Genomic DNA, 14,187 nt, shown 5'->3' with positions numbered 1-14,187 from the left:
AGATTTGACTGAGTTACAGTTCATGAGGAAATCAGTCAATTGAAATCAATTCATTAGGCCCTAATGTATGGTCACAGTTACCTTACAAGATATTCGCCTCAGGATCTCATAACGGTATTTCTGTGCATTCAAATTGCCAACGATAAAATGCATTTGTGTTCGTTGTCCGTAGCTTATGCCATAAGCATATGATAACCCCACCGCCACCATGGGGCACTTTGTTCACAATGCAAACCACACTCGCCCAAACAACGCTATACACGGGGTCTGCGGTTGTGAGGCCGGTTGGATGTACTGCCAAATTCTCTAAAATGACATTGGAGGCAGCTTATGGTAGAGAAATGTATGTTACATTCTCTGGCAATAACTCTGGTGGACATTCCTGCAGTCAGCATGCCAATTCCACACTACCTCAAAACTTGAGACATCTGTGGCATTGTGTTGTGTGACACAACTGCACATTTTAGAGTGGCCTTTTATTGTCCCCAGCACAAGGTGCACCTGTGTAATGATTGTGTGGTTGAATCAGCTTCTTGATATGCCACACCTGTCAGGTGGATGGATTATCTTGGCAAAGGAGAAATGCTCGCTAACAGGGATATAAACAAATTTGTGCAAATAAATTGTGCGAAATAAGCTTTTTGTGCATGTGGAACATTTCTGTGATCTTTTATTTCAGCTCATGAGACATGGGACCAACACTTTACATGTTGCGTTTATATTTTTTGTTCATGGAACATAGAAGTGCTATATGTCTTAAGAGAACATTGAAATAGTTACTCTGTAGTCAATCAGTCAGTCAAGCCTGAGTCAATCAAAGTGAAGCAGGATTAGTGGACAAGGGCATTCCTTCCACATGTTTTATCTCCAAATAGCCACGGAGATCAGGTAAAACCATCAAAAGGTGATGCTGTGACAGTTCTCTGTGTGTGTGTCTCTCTCTGACTGTGTGTGTGTGTGTAGTCGACAGGATCAAATCAAAAATCAAATTGACCCTTCTTACATCAGCTGATATCTCAAAGTGCTGTACAGAAACCCAGCCTAAAACCCCAAACAGCAAACAATGCAGGTGTAGAAGCACCGTGGCTAGGGAAAAAATCCTTAGAAAGGCCAAAACCTAGGAAGAAATCTAGAGAGGAACCAGGCTATGAGGGGTGGCCAGTCCTCTTCTGGCTGTGCCGGGTGGAGATTATACAGAACATGGCCAAGATGTTCAAATGTTCATAAATGACCAGCATGGTCAAATAATAATATTCACAGTAGTTGTCGAGGGTGCAGCAAGTCAGCACCTCAGGAGTAAATGTCAGTTGGCTTTTCATAGCCGATCATTAAGAGTATCTCTACCACTGCTGCTGTCTCTAGAGAGTTGAAAACAGCAGGTCTGGGACAGGTAGCACGTCCGGTGAACAGGTCAGGGTTCCATAGCCGCAGGCAGAACAGTTGAAACTGGAGCAGCAGCACAGCCAGGTGGACTGGAGACAACAAGGAGTCTTCATGCCAGGTAGTCCTGAGGCATGGTCCTAGGGCTCAGGTCCTCCGAGAGAGAGAGAATTACAAGAGAGCATACTTAAATTCACACAGGACACCGGATAAGACAGGAGAAGTACTCCAGATATAACAAACTGACCCTAGCCCCCCGACACATAAACTACTGCAGCATAAATACTGGAGGCTGAGACAGGAGGGGTCAGGAGACACTGTGGCCCCATCCGATGGTACCCCCGGACAGGGCCAAACAGAGGAAGTATATAACCCCACCCACTTTGCCAAAGCACAGCCCCCACACCACTAGAGGGATATCTTCAACCACCAACTTACCATCCTGAGACAAGCCCGAGTATAGCCCACAAAGATCTCCGCCACGGCACAACCCAAGGGGGGGGGCGCCAACCCAGACAGGAAGATCACGTCAGTGACTCAACCCACTCAAGTGAACCACCCCTCCTAGGGACAGCATGAAAGAGCACCAGTAAGCCAGTGACTCAGCCCCTGTAATAGGGTTAGAGGCAGAGAACCTCAGTGGAGAGCGGGGAACCAGCCAGGCAGAGACGGCAAGGGCGGTTTGTTGCTCCAGAGCCTTTCCGTTCACCTTCACACTCCTGGGCCAGACTACACTCAATCATATGACCCACTGAAGAGATGAGTCTTCAGTAAAGACTTAAAGGTTGAGACCGAGTTTGCGTCTCTTACATGGGTAGGCAGACCATTCCATAAAAATGGAGCTCTATAGGAGAAAGCCCTGCCTCCAGCTGTTTGCTTAGAAATTCTAGGGACAATTAGGAGGCCTGCGTATTGTGACTGTAGCGTACGTTTAGGTATGTACGGCAGGACCAAATCAGAGAGATGGGTAGGAGCAAGCCCATGTAATGCTTTGTAGGTTAGCAGTAAAACCTTGAATTAAGCCCTTGCCTTAACAGGAAGCCAGTGTAGGGAGGCTAGCACTGGAGTAATATGATCACATTTTTGGGTTCTAGTCAGGATTCTAGCAGCCGTATTTAGCACTAACTGAAGTTTACTTAGTGCTTTATCCGGATAGCCGGAAAGTAGAGCATTGCAGTAGTCTAACCTAGAAGTTACAAAAGCATGGATGAATTTTTCTGCATTATTTTTGTACAGAAAGTTTCAGATTTTTGCAATGTTACGTAGATGGAAAAAAGCTGTCCTTGAAACAGTCTTGATATGTTCGTCAAAAGAGAGATCAGGGTCCAGAGTAATGCCGAGGTCCTTTACAGTTTTATTTGAGACGACTGTACAACCATCAAGATTAATTGTCAGATTCAACAGAAGATCTCTTTGTTTCTTGGGACCTAGAACAAGCATCTCTGTTTTGTCCGAGTTTAAAAGTAGAAAGTTTGCAGCCATCCATTTCCTTATGGCTGAAACACAGGCTTCTAGCGAGGGCAATTTTGGGGGTTCACCATGTTTCATTGAAATGTACAGCTGTGTGTCATCAGCATAGCAGTGAAAGTTAACATTATGTTTTTCGAATGACATCCCCAAGAGGTAAAATATATAGTGAAAACAATAGTGGTCCTAAAACGGAACCTTGAGGAAACACTTTCCTCCTGTCCTCCGTTATTTAGGACTGAAGGCAGAGTCATGTTTTTACTCTTTCCATCGTAGCATTGGCTAGGAGCTGATTTAGGTTCACCTAAACCCTATGCTTCCTTTGATAACATTGAAGTTGACTACTTATGCTTGCGTTTATAACATGATAGTTCACAAATAGATTTTTACGTTTACGTGTTTGTTTTGTTGTTGGAAAGTTGTTTAATAAACCCCTCCTGAACTGTATGAGGGACGACATTCACGTGTGTAGTCATGTCATTGACACATCTTACCTTGTAGAATTGTCTTGTCAACACCAGAGAGCCGTCATTTCTTCTGCATAATTCCACCAACAGGAGATGGTGGGAAATGCATAAGCTAGGTGTAAGAAAGGTTAAATGGTTTAGCTCCGGGTATGCTTTTGCTGGCATAATGCAGTTTCTCTGGACCCCTGCGAGGTCGGAGCCCCTCCCCCCTCTCACAAAGTGTAGACAACTGATCTCTGTCCATGGAGCTGAAATTGCTACTTCTATGTGGATGCATGCCTATCGCCTCGATAAAAGGCTTTCTGCGGTTCCAGGGCATGTATCGCTTTGCCTTAGCTAATGGATAAATGTTTATTTGTAGGCCTATTTGGTTGTCATTTTCTCATGTTAAGCCTAACATTTCATGAAGCTATCCACGTTGCTGCCATTTTTAGACTACTGGCTGGCGGCAATGTCATTTTTGTGTTCAGTCATTTAAGTTGGAAATTCAAACGTTGCAGATTGTAAAAATAAATAAAAAAGTTACAAATACAACGGCATATTAATCAGCTACCGATAGAATCAGCTTCCGATAGGAATAGACAACTGTCCTGTACAGGCTATCTGAACCTGCATAACAGGAGCCGTCTTCGCGCTCTCTCCAAACTTGGACAGAAAGTTGTGCGTGAAACCAGTAATGCCAAATAAGACAGTCAGTTCACCCTCAAAACACTAACGTACTAAGGATTGTTTCATTATGCAGTGTACAATCTATAGCCATATACCGTATTTAGCTGCTGGTTTATAAACTTTTCAATAAAAAAATTACACATCAAATAGCTTTACAATGAGGAAAAAAGTAGTCGGCTTGAGGATAAATTCAGGCACAATTTATTTTTGAACTCAGCGGGTTTTGTCTGGCTAATAGCCTACACAAATGGGCTGCAATTTTCAAGGTAAATGAAATCCAACTTGCGAGACTCTTCTGAAGTCCTTTTTTTGTGTGCAAATGTTTTCACCACGGCCTGTAGGTCCAGGTTGTGGGCCCAACTGTTCTCTATACTGAGTATTGCCAACCCAGACAGTCTTTCCTGAGACTCAGTGCATTACACAGAGTGTACAAAACATCTTTCAGGATATAGACTGACCAGGTGAATCCAGGTGAAAGCTATGATCCTTTAAAGTGAGAAGCCGTTAGCCAGCCTCCATAGCAATCATTTTTGTTATGCATAGCAACCAATGTTTTTGCAGGGATGAAAGCTTTTTGGGTTTTTTCCTCAGATGGAAGGACCTTATGAATTTACTTATCAAAATAACACGCAGAACTTATTACAGGAATCACCAGTATATGTAAATTAAGTGACATTGCTGCTTTTGAGATTGGACAGTGAGCAATCTAGGTGTTATTCTTAACCACATTTCATGCTGGCTATTTTGGCACCTTGTTTTTGCGGCTAACCCCAAAAAGTCGGTGCTAACCCTGCTCAGGGCCAACTAGTCCTGGGCTAAGGTTGATGCTAGCCCACTTTAGAATGTGCAACTGTGACCACTCCCTTAGCCCAGGGCTAAGGAGGCTCTTAACCCTGGGCTAAGGTGCAGTGTGAACGAGCCTAAAGTGCTACAGTGAGTGGTTCAAAAATACATAAACAAGGGACATCGTCAAAATAACTAGACAACTAGACAAGGCCCCTCACAAAAAAACACAGCTGACACGACAAGTACAACAATGAACACAGCTATAATAATAATAAGTTACATTCATAGAGCACTTTTCATTTAGATGTAAATCACAAAGCTGTTTACATTGAGAGAAACCATTTAAAATAAAAAAGCTTAAGACATTAAAAGATAGCTAGCGGTCTAGTACTATACAAGATACACAAAATAATACAGGAGGTAACAAGGACAGACCAATAGAACTCGAAAATAACGTATGAGAAAGACAACAGATCAAATGAATTGAAAGACAGTTTGAAGAAGTGATTATTGAGCTCAGACTTAGTCAGTGGTGTTCTGGGGCATTTGGAGGTGGGAGGGGAGCTTGTTCCAGAGCTGGGGGCCGAGACAACCGAATGCTCGGTCACCATTGTTTTTAAGCGTGTCTTTGGGACTGCAAGGAGACTTTGATCAGTTGACCGGAGTGTCCTTAAAGTCTTTTTTGGGGGCTGAGGAGTTCACTGGAGGTATTGGGGACCAGAGGCATTGAGGGTTTTGAAGACTAACAGGATTATTTTGAAGTTGATTCTGAATTGGATGGGTAGCCAGTGGGAGAGAGGCTAGAATGCAGGTGTTGTGGGCAGAGCTCCAGGTTCCTATGAGGACCCTAGCCTGCACTGTTCTGCACAAGCTGCAACCTGTGGCTGGTTTATGAGAGGAGACCACCAAGGAGGGCATTGCACTAATCAAGCCGGAAGGTGACGAGGGAGTTGACCAGTTTTTCCAGATCAGGTTTGGAGAGAACAGGACGAAGCAGGGTGAGTTTTATGAGACATGATTTATGTGTTCTGTGAAAGTGAGGGAGGGGTCCAGTAACACTCCAAGATTGGAGACCGAGGAAGATAGTGGGATGGATTGGCTGCCAAGGTTAAGTATGGTGATGGGACTGGTTTTGGTGTAATGGGGAGTGCCGATGAGGATTGGTTCTGTTTTAGTATTGTAGAAATGTAGGAGGTAGTTTGACATCCTGGCATTGATCTCATCGGAAGAGAGGGAGTCTGGGGTTGTTTTTACAGTATGTAGTTCTCTGTGTCGTCAGCGTAGCAGTGGAATTGGATGCCGTGTTTCCTGATTAGCAGACCAAGGGGGAGCATGTTGATTATGAATGGGATGGGTCCTGAGACAGAGCTTTGTGGGACACCGCAGGTGATCGTGGTGGGTTCTGACTTGACATTTCCTATGGTTTGAAAGGTATGAAGTGAACTAGTTTAGGACGGTACTGTTGAGACCTACAGTGGCAAGAAAAAGTATGTGAACCCTTTGGAATTACCTGGATTTCTATATAAATTGGTAAAAAAATTTGATCTGATCTTCATCTAAGTCACAACAACAGACAATCACAGCGTGCTGTCGTGGCTGAATCAGAATTAGGTAACATAGATAAATAAGATGTTTTATCTTATTCTTGGACTATGCTGTTGGCAGTTGCAGTTATCCCTTCTCGGCTAGGGCTTAGTCACTTGGGGCCCAGAGAGGGGAGAGGTCAGGCTTGTATTCATATATCAATGTATCTTTTAAACCATGTGATGCTATGAAGAATATCAGAAAGGGAGGAGGACAAAATGGAGGCTTGTCTTCTTATGGGAATGTGTCTGTAACTATTGTATGTCCCCTCTGAGGTTGCCCTTATCTTGACCTAGTATATGACCTAAGAGGCTCACTGTGTCCGTGAGCTTGTCCAGGAGGAGTTGTATTTGAGATGGGAGTATCTAGAATTGACAATTGATATATGCCATTGGATGAGGTTATGGTTTGGTAATATGAAGTACCAAGAACGAGAAGTAGAACCTCGTCTAAGAGCAAACTGAACGATAATTTATAGCTAATGCTGTCTGGCTATGGAATACTCCTCTCTCAATTAAAAGTCTTCCTTTGTAATGTTCCTAAGATCTGTTATTTGTCATGTGAGTTGACAGGGGTGTGTCTTGCCTATAAATGATACTAAGAATTGTTTTGTAAGCAGTCTCAGAGAATTCATTTATAGACACTGAATTGATCTGAGAGTCACAGGGCTATGGTGACGCTCATATAATTAAAGATGGACTTTAATATAACTCTGACTTGTGTGTGGTTTGCTCTCTCAATGTTTAGTAATACAGGAAATTACCACGACAGTGCATAAACTAATAACACACAAATGGTTGTATTTTTCTTGTCTATATTCAATACATCATTTAAACATTTACAGTGTATGTTGGAAAATATATGTGAACCCCTGGGCTAATGACTTCTCCAAAAGCTCATTGGAGTCAGCTAACCTGACACTTCCAAGATGACGTAGCAGTGGGGATGTCTGTTTTGATTGTCTTGTCCCTTGTATATATTGTTATTTCTTCGTATATATTTTGAATATATTTGTATTTTTTTTTTTGTCTCATTTTCCATCTACGGACTGAAGTATAGTATCCCGGACATAGTATCCTGCAACCCGCCTCACCCAATGTGGTATGGATCTGCTATTTTTACACTTTTGAACCCGAACCCCGTTCAGAAGCTAGCCAGCTAATTAGATACACGGGCAAAGAAATTCAAAAGGGGGGATGGTTTTAATTAACAGTAATTTTGATTCAAATGTGAAAATTGTCCAAACAGATCATCAAGGTAGATGGATTATTTAAAATATGTTATTGGACAATAAACAGATATGGCTTATTAACCTATTAACCAAATAATGCTGATCCAAGCTTCTTTGAAAATATATATAAGAATTTATCAACTCTACAAGCAACACTAGACTCTATTATTATGGTGGGAGATTTTAATACGCTCCAGAAAAAGGAAATCACACTACAAACTATCACCCTCAGGCACTTAAGGAAATCATGAATGTCATGGATATATTGGAATGAGTGGATATATGGAGACTTAAATACCCTGACCTAGTGATATATACATGGCGGAGGTTTAATCAAGCTAGTCGTGTTGACTACTTTCTTATGCCATTCTCTCTGGTACCAAAAGTTAGTGTTGGTAGGGGACAGAGTGCGGTCGGATCATCCCATAATTGGCATATATATAACTCTTACAGAATTTCCTCGTGGGTGAGGATATTGGAAATGTAATCAAAGCCTACTAGATGATAAATTAAACAATTACTAGGACAGAATAATTTATAACGGACTTTTTCCAGACATAACATAGGTACAGCAGATCCCCTTATTGTATGGGACACTTTTAAATGTTCCTTTAGAGGCCATGCAATTCAGTATTCATCTATAACACAAAAGCAATTTAGATCAAAAGAGTCCATATTAACAAAGGAATTTGAAGGACTATCAGTACAGTTAGATAGCAATTAAAACGGTACCATAGAGGCACAGAATAAGTTAGAAGACAAACAAAAAGAAATGGAGGAACTTATTCAAGGACGATCCAGTGGATCTGGATGGAATATGGGGAAAAATGCACCAAATTCTTTTTCAATCTTCAATATAGAAATGCTACCAAAAAATGTTTACTGAAAGTTATTACAAATGATGGAGTCACGCATGATTCCCTGAATGATATTTTGAAAGAGGAAGTAAAGTACTTTTAGAATATGTTTTCGTTTCAGTCTCCTCCATCTCCAAATGTATGGAGTTTTTCCTAATAATAATGTAAAATTAACATCTGTACAGAAAGACTCATGTGAAGGCCAAATTACAGAGGAGGAACTTCTTGATGCAATTAAAGCCTTTAAGGCTGGGAAAACTCCAGGGCTGGATGACATACCAGTGGAAGTATACACAACTTTTTTTGATATACTCAGAGGACCATTATTAGCATGTTTTAACTTCTTATGGCTGCAGGGGCAGTATTGACTGGGCTTGGAAGAAAGGTGCCCAGAGTAAACGGCCTGCTCCTCAGTCCCAGTTGCTAATATATGCATATTATTATTAGTATTGGATAGAAAACACTCAAGTTTCTAAAACTGTTTGAATGATGTCTGTGAGTATAACAGAACTCATATGGCAGGCAAAAACCTGAGAAGAAATCCAAACAGGAAGTGGGAAATTTGAGGTTGGTCAATTTTCAACCCAGCCCCTATTGAATACACAGTGGGATATTGATATGTTGCACTTCTTAAGGCTTCCACTAGATGTCAACCATCTTTAGAAACTTGAATGAGGCTTCTACTTTATTGTGAGGCCGGATGAGAGCTCTTTGAGTCAGGGGTTTGGCAGAGAGCCAGGTCCTGGTCACGCGCATTTCACATGATAGCGACCTGCGTTCCATGGTATTTCTACAGACAATGGATTCTCCGGTTGCAACGTTATTGAAGATTTATGATAACATCCTAAATATTGATTCCATACTTAGTTTGACAAGTTTCTTCGACCTTTGATATAACTTTTTGAAGTTTTTGTCCGACGTTCGGCTGGACCTACACGAGCGTTTGGATTTGTGTACTTAATGCGCTAACAAAAGTTGCTACATAAATAATGGACATTATCGAACAAAACAAACATTTAATGTGGAACTTGGATTCCTGGGAGTGCATTCTGATGATGATCATCAAAGGTAAGGGAATATTTATAATGTTATTTCTGATTTCTTTTGACTCCAACCTGGCGGATAATTTTTTATTTTTTCAGAGCGCCATCTCAGATTATTGCATGGTTTGCTTTTTCCGTAAAGTTTTTTGAACTTTACTGACACAGCGGTTGCATTAAGGAGAGGTATATCTATATTTCCATGTCTAAATATTGTATTTATCGACATTTATAATGAGTATTTATGTAAAATGTGGTTCTCTGCAATATCACCGGATGTTTTTGGAACTAGTGAACGTAACGTGCCAATGTAAAATGAGATTTTTTATATACACTTTATCAAACAAAACATGCATGTATTGTGTAACATGAAGTCCTATGAGTGTCATCTGATGAAGATCGTCAAAGGTTAGTGATTAATTTGATCTCTATTTGTGCTTTTTGTGACTCCTCTCTTTGGCTGGAAAAATGGCTGTGTTTTTCTGTGAGTTGGTGGTGACCTAACATAATCGTTTGTGGTGCTTTCGCTTTAAAGCCTATTTGAAATCGGACACTGTGGTGGGATTAACAACAAGATTACCTTTAAAACGGTATTAGATACATGTATGTTTGAGGAATTTTAATTATGAGATTTCTGTTGTTTTGAATTTTGCACCCTGGACTTTCACTGGCTGTTGTCATATCGATCCTGTTAACGTGCTTGCAGCCCTAAGAAGTTTTAACCACTCGTATATAAATGGTAGATTATCAGACACGCAACAAGAAGGTCTGATATCGTTATTATTGAAAGAGGACTCACGCGGTATATATAAAGATCCAGTCCATTAAAAAAAATTGGAGACCTCTTACACGTCAGTGTTGTGATGCAAAAATCCTAGCAAAATGTTTGGCGCATAGAATTTAAAAAGTATTGTCAGATATTATTCATTCTAAACAGACAGGTTTTTTACATGGACGTTACATTGGAGATAATATAAGACAAGTACTGGAAACAATAGAATACTATGAAATATCGGGGACACCAGGCCTGGTCTACTATATTTCGAATTACATTACCGTGTAGTTGACCAATTAAATGATCTGATGGAGATGTGGACACACTCGGTATACAAATCCCAAAAGAAAGAAATTATCTCACTCCAATAAATTTTAATAGAAAGTTAGCAAAAATAGATAAGATCTTGCTCCCATGGAAAGGAAAATACCTGTCGATTTGTGGAAAAATCTCCCTGATTAACTCTTTAGTCATATCACAGTTTACCTATTTGCTTATGGTCACTTATGGTCACTACCTGCTTTTTAAATTATATGAACAAAAAATATAGAATTTTATTTGGAATGACAAGCCAGACAAAATTAAAAGGACCTATTTATATGACGAATATGAATTTGGAGGGCAGAAATGATTAAATATTAAAGCATTAGACGCAAATAAAGCTAAATGCATGCTATTCAACCGATCATTGCCCGCATCTGCCCGCCCATCCAGCATCACTACTCTGGACGGCTCTGACTTAGAATACGTGGATAACTACAAATACCTAGGTGTCTGGCTAGACTGTAAACTCTCCTTCCAGACTCACATTAAGCATCTCCAATACAAAATTAAATCTACAATCGGCTTCCTATTTCGCAACAAAGCTTCCTTCACTCATGCTGCCAAACATACCCTCGTAAAACTGACCATCCTACCCATCCTTGACTTTGGCTATGTCATATATAAAATAGCCTCCAACACTCTACTCAATAAATTGCATGCAGTTTATCACAGTGCCATCCGTTTTGTCACCAAAGCCCCATATACTACCCACCACTGCAACCTGTACGCTCTCGTTGGCTGGCCCTCGCTTCCTACTCGTCGCCAAACCCACTGGCTACAGGTTATCTACAAGTCTCTGCTAGGTAAATCCCCGCCCTATCTCAGCTCGTGGGTCACCATAGCAACACCCACTCGTAGCACACGCTCCAGCAGGTATATCTCACTGATCACCCCCAAAGCCAATTCCTCCCTTGGTCGCCTTTCCTTCCAGTTCTCTGCTGCCACTGACTGGAACGAACTGCAAACATCACTGAAGCTGGAGATTCCCATCTCCCTCACTAGCTTTAAGAACCAGCTGTCAGAGCAGCTCACAAATCACTGCACCTGTTCATAGCCCATCTGTATACAACCCATCTATCTACCTCATTCCCATACTGTATTTATTTATTTTGCTCCTTTTGCACCACAGTATCTCTACTTGCACATCCATCTTTTGCACATCTACCTTTCCAGTGTTTAATTGCCATATTGTAATTACTTCGCCAAAATTGCCTATTTATTGCCTTAACTCCCTTATTTGACCTTATTTGCACTCACTGTATATAGACTTTGTTTTCTTTTTTTCTACTGTATTATTGACTGTATGTTTTGTTCATTCCATGTGTAACTCTGTGTTGTTGTATGTGTCGAACTGCTATGCTTTATCTTGGCCAGGTCGCAGTTGCAAATGAGAACTTGTTCTCAACTGGCTTACCTGGTTAAATAAAGGTGAAATAAAAAAATTAAAAACTCCGCCAACCCAGATGTCCTAGTCGTGTCTGAATCCTGGCTTAGGAAGGCCACCAAAAATCCTGAAATTTCCATCCTTAACTATAACATTTTCCGCCAAGATTGAACTGCCAAAGGGGGCGGAGTTGCAATCTACCGCAGAGATAGCCTGCAGAGTTCTCACACTATCCAGGTCTGTGCCAAACAATTCAAGCTTCTACTTTTAAAAATCCATCTTTCCAGAAACAAGTCACTCACCGTTGCCGCTTGTAATTATTTTTTGCCTCTAGGGCCTATTTATTGCCTACCTCCCTACTCTTCCACATTTGCACACACTGTACATAGATTTTTCTATTTTTATTTTATTTTGTGTTATTGACTGTACATTTGTTTGTGTTACTCTGTGTTGTTGGTTAAATAAATCAATATGAAATAAATCAATAATAAATAAATAAACCTGGAGTCCAATCAAGTAGACGAGATTGGCGATGTTGGTTAGAGCTGCCCTGCCCTATAAAAAATACTCACAAAATTTGAGTTTGCTATTCACAAGAAGCATTTCCTGATGTGAACCATGCCTCAAATAAAACAGATCTCAGAAGACCTACAATTATGAATGGTTGACTTGCATAAAGCTGGAAAGGGTTACAAAAGTATCTCTAAAAGCCTTGATGTTCATCAGTCCACGGTAGGACAAATTGTCTATAAATGGAGAAAGTTCAGCACTGTTGCTACTCTCCCTATGAGTGGCCGTCCTGAAAAGATGACTGCAAGAGAACAGCGCAGAATGCTCAATGAGGTTAAGAAGAATCCAGGAGTGTCAGCTAAAGACTAACAGAATTCTCTGGAAAATGCTAACATCTCTGTTGATGAGTCTACGATATGTAAAACACTAAACAAGAATGGTGTTCATGGAAGGACACCACTGAAGAAGTCACTGCTGTCCAAAAAAACATTGCTGCATGTTTTTTTATTTATATTTCTCCGTTATTTTACCAGGTAAGTTGACTGAGAACACGTTCTCATTTGCAGCAACGACCTGGGGAATAGTTACAGGGGAGAGGAGGGGGATGAATGAGCCAAGTGTAAACTGGGGATTATTAGGTGACCGTGATGGTTTGAGGGCCAGATTGGGAATTTAGCCAGGACACCGGGCTTAACACCCCTACTCTTACGATAAGTGCCATTGGATCTTTAATGACCTCAGAAAGTCAGGACACCTGTTTAACGTCCCATCCGAAAGACTGCACCCTACACAGGGCAATGTCACAATCATTGCCCTGGGGCATTGGGATATTATTATTTTTAGACCAGGGGACAGAGTGCCTCCTACTGGCCCTCCAACACCACTTCCAGCAGCATCTGGTCTCCCATCCAGGAACTGACCAGGTCCAACCCTGCTAAGCTTCAGAAGCAAGCCAGCAGTGGTGTGCAGGGTGGTATGCTCCTGGCATGTTTGAAGTTCGCAAAAGAGCACCTGGATGTTCCACGGCGCTACTGGCAAAATAGTATGTGGACAGATTAAACTACATTTGAGTTGTTTGGAAGGATCATACAACACTATGTGTGGAGAAAAAAGGCACAGCACACCAACATCAGTACCTCATCCCAACTATAAAGTATGGTGATGGGAGCATCATAGTTTGGGGCTGCCTCGGGGCCTGGACACCTTGCCATCATCGACGGAAAAATGAATTCCGATGTTTATCAAGACATTTTGCAGGAGAATGTAAGATTATCTGTCCTCCAATTGAAGCTCAACAGAAGTTGGGTGATACAACAGGAAAGCGACCCAAAACACAGAAGTAAATCAACAACAGAATGGCTTCAACATATATAATAATGATACACCTTTCTGGGGTAGCCCAGTCAGAGTCCTGACCTCAATCCGATTGAGATGCTGTGGCATGACCTCGAGAGTGGTTCACACCAGACATCCCAAGAATATTGTTGAACTGAAACAGTTTTATAAAGAGGAATGGTCCAAAATTCCTCCAGACCGTTGTGCAGGTCTGATCCGCAACTACAGAAAATGTTTGCTTGAGGTTATTGTTGCCAAAAGAAGGTCAATCAGTTATTAAATCCAAGGGTTCACATACTTTTTCCACCCTGCACTGTGAATGTTTACATGGTGTGTAAATAAAGACATGAAAACGTATAATTTTTTGTGTGTTATTAG

This window comes from Oncorhynchus nerka, linkage group LG3 (assembly GCF_034236695.1).
Source record: "Oncorhynchus nerka isolate Pitt River linkage group LG3, Oner_Uvic_2.0, whole genome shotgun sequence".
Lineage (NCBI taxonomy): Eukaryota > Metazoa > Chordata > Actinopteri > Salmoniformes > Salmonidae > Oncorhynchus > Oncorhynchus nerka.
This window is presented reverse-complemented; position numbering follows the sequence as displayed.